We start from the raw sequence: 3,885 nt of genomic DNA on the forward strand, positions 1-3,885 counted from the left end.
CACAAACTTTTAGGCTCTTTGTCACAAGTTCAAACCTGTCTTGACTGATTTCATTGTTACAYGGTATCTGCTTTACAGTGAACATCTCAACAGGGAGCACATAACAGCTCTAACAACCTGTTTCCTAAGGGTTAGATACAAGGTTTTTCACAGTTGTAAAGGCTTCTGACCTCATTGCTGACCTTAYTCCAATTAAAATGACCAGATTAGCAAAAGCACAGTTTTACCATTTAAGCTTAACCCATCTCATTCTGCTTCAAGTAGGCCAAGGAACACACAAACACACACACATTTTAGCTGGAAGGCAAGAGGAGGTGCTAGTCCATCACCTGGGCAGCGGTAATTGGCTGGAAGATAAGCTGAGGCTAACTCTTCAGACAAGTCAAGGTGCAGGTGGAATGAGATGTGTTGACATATTCGTATATTTCATATCATTCTCATTACAACTAAGAGGACAGCATCCACTGCCTAGTTATGTGTAAAAGCTCAAAATAGCTTTCCTTCTTAGGAGTGTTGTCATTGTCAGGGGACATGGGATGTAAGAGAAGAGGTGGAGAGTTTTGGCTCAGCCATGTGCTGAGCTGTTTTCTCCTGCAAAAGGTACATAAGGAAAGAGAGGGAAACATGAAGAGCTAGACTAGGGAAAATGAGAAAAGCAGAGACTTAACAATGCTATAGTTTACCTTTTATATGGGAATCCAAGCTTTTGGGAGATCATGGACAAAGGAGCAGAAGACTGGATGAAGTCTGGGGAAGATATGAGGAAGAACAGATGGACATGCTGTGAGGATATGAATCACATCCTTCCTCTTGAAAACTGACAAAGTTATGAGGTTAGAAATATAGTTTATTAGGCATGACTCCTGTCCTCTACCATTGTACTTCAGATACCTTTCAAGTAATAGGTAGAGCTGAACAGTAGTAGCTATTCAGAAAATGCAATGGCCAGCGGTCCTTCTCCTGTATTACAGGAATGAAGGACATTCTCTTTGGGATGGTGGGCTACTTTCCTGAATTTGTCATATGGGCTGAGAATGATAGGAGGAAAATATTCTAACTCTGTGCATTGCAAACTTAAGACTGCTCCCTCTGAAGTGTGTGTTGGCATGCCAAAGGTGTGGTTGTAATCTTATCACATTGGCTCATTCCAAATGTCTTAACATAMTTAAAAAGCACAATTAACCTCCAGGCTATCATGTTTGAAGATCATCTCAAGACATCTTCAGAGATATTAGTCTGCTGCATACTAGAGCTTTTCAATTGTGTTAAATTAAAACCATCACAAAATGTATTGTTTGCCCATCACAGGACCTGGAAGCAGAGTGTGTGGTTTCCTTGTTTAAACTGGAAGAACATTAAGGGGGAGAATTAAACAATGTTGTCACTAGCTTGACTTACTAACGCTACTTCTCTAGTGAAGGCAAAAGAAAAGCAGAAGACAGTGGTAAATCGCAAACAGGACTTCTGGTTGCAGAAAGGAGTTACAAAATTCCTACTCACAAATCAGGACATTTGTCCAATCTGAGTAGAAAAGAATTTTAAAATGCTATTTTTGCTGTCCTTTTTTCAGGACAAATCTTACTTTCTTTTTCAGTATGAAGTTAAAACTTTTAAAATTCATAGGAGTTTTTTTACTTTTTTTTCACTCTTTTTTGCTTTGGATCACAAAATGTCATCTTTCAGGAATTCTGATCCTCTATTGCACTGAAGAAGTCTGTGAAGTTAAACAACCGTTCAATGAGTTTTTGAAAACTGAACAGTTTCATTTCAGAAACAGTTTTTGACAGTTCAATCTTTAAAATTACATAACATAATTTGGTGTGGTCAACCAGGTCTAAGTCATGTGTGCATCCAAGTGTATGTGTGCATCCCCTGGATCATTTCAGATGTGATTTGTAGATTCTGAGAGACTTTTATTACGGTAGCATTCAGAAAATAGTCAGTGAGTGGGAATTAACAATTGGTAATAAAAGGAGGCAGGGAAAACTACATCTTAAAGGAATGTAGTTCTCTCTCTCTCTCTCCCTCTTGCATTAGTGACACCTTGTCTGGTGTGTGCTTCAGCTCATACAATCCAGAAGTCCCCTGTATCAATGTGCAGCCTTGTCAAGTTTGCATCCAGGCTTGGCCTTGGTACCAAAACATAACAGAAGACAGTAATTGTTCTGGAAAGCTTAGAATCGAGGTATTGAGAAAGATATAAAGAGGAAACAAATGATGCAGAAAATAATGAAAGATATAAGTAAATGAATAGATTTTCAGAGAAACAGAAAAAAATAAGAAATCTCAAGTGTGTTCTAAACTGCTTTTATCAAACATGACTTGCATTTATTTCAAAGTCTACTCCACCATTCAAATGATTTTGTATCATAGCAGTCTTCAGTACTTCCCTGTAATACCTTGTAGAAAATATAATTTTAGAAAATATGAGACCATGATCCGAAAATAGGATGTGAAACTAATTTCCTGAGGAGCTACGAATAGGGTCATGGTTTTATCTGGGGTTATACTAGCAGTTCAGGCAATTTTCTTTTTTAATAAATATGGAAAACTCTGTAGGATGACAAATGCTGTCCTTTTTTTACCTTATGTCTAGGTTTCAACATTTTGCTAAAGATGTTGAAATCAAATATGTCAGAAATGTTTCTGAAGACAGAGAATGAGACAAAATCCTTGATGTACTGATGTAAAAAAGCCAGATGGCATGTTTACACAGTTGTTTTGTCTGAGSTCAGAGTAGTTAAACACGAATCAGTTCTGATTAGGAAATTAAATAACTATGTTAGTAGTTTATGAGCCCAGACCCTAGGTAGGGCTTAGGGTCTGCATAGTGCGGCAATGAAGTTATCCCCATTCTGGACTGGAGCTGCCTTGCACCTTGGTAGTTTGAGTCACAGCCATAAGAGCTGTTCCCACAAGTTTGTGCAGACAGGCCTGTAGAAGAATCAAGATTATCAATATAGTCAGATTAGAAGAGTAAGCAGTCATGTATTGATATTTCTAGAATATAGGTCATAAACTAATGTGGAGGTGAGTTTAGTCCTTTTCTAAAGCCAAAGAAAAATTTCATTCCTTTGAAAATATTTTTGCTTTCTTCTTGCTGTATCAACCATAGACGTTCTGCTTTAGCATCAAGACCGGGTACACATCAAAGTTGTTCTCTAAACCAGCCAATCTGCCATTGGCACAGGAAACAAATCACTGAAAGGTTGGAAGAGTTTTTCACTAAGAGGCTGCTAGAAGAGGATAAAGTTAAATTTAAGATAGCTAACCAGTCTTTCCAGAGGCCATAACCTAACCTTGACTTGAATAATCTTCATTAAGAAAGTGGTTCTGTAGCTAACTTCCTGGACTACCCTTCCCTCCAAATTTGCGCTGGCTGGGGGAGGAGGAGGGATGAAGTCTGGTTGTAGACCTGGACTCTTGTTTCCTTAAAGGCTATCCAAGCCCTGCAGCCACTGCAGAGTGTGGACCCTGCCCCAGCTGTGAGCATGCACAGGCAAGAAGAGCCTTCCCCACACAGGCAGGGACCCACGAACCCGGGTCTTTCGACCCTGGGACACTGCCATCCTGGGAGAGGCTGCCTCTCTACGGCAAGGGCCATGCAAACTCTAGGCCGGGGCGGCTGTAGAGGGGACAAGCCCCAGTCCTCCCCCCCAGCAGCTCCGAAGCTCGACGTAGAGCCCTATGTGGGCAGCATAGCGTAGCGAGCCGAATGCGGGACACTGGCGCCACGCACGCACCCAGCTCTCAGAGCAGGCGGACTCGGCCGCCGCGGGCCGCAATGTGCTTAGCCGCCGCGTGGGGGGAAGGGGAGGCCGGCAGGCTGCGCGCGTTCGGCTGCGCGGCGGGGAGAGCACAGAAAGTGGAGCTGTCGCTTTAAAT

Source organism: Rhea americana, unplaced genomic scaffold, assembly GCF_003343005.1.
Source record: "Rhea americana isolate MKP2758 unplaced genomic scaffold, rheAme1 scaffold_323, whole genome shotgun sequence".
Lineage (NCBI taxonomy): Eukaryota > Metazoa > Chordata > Aves > Rheiformes > Rheidae > Rhea > Rhea americana.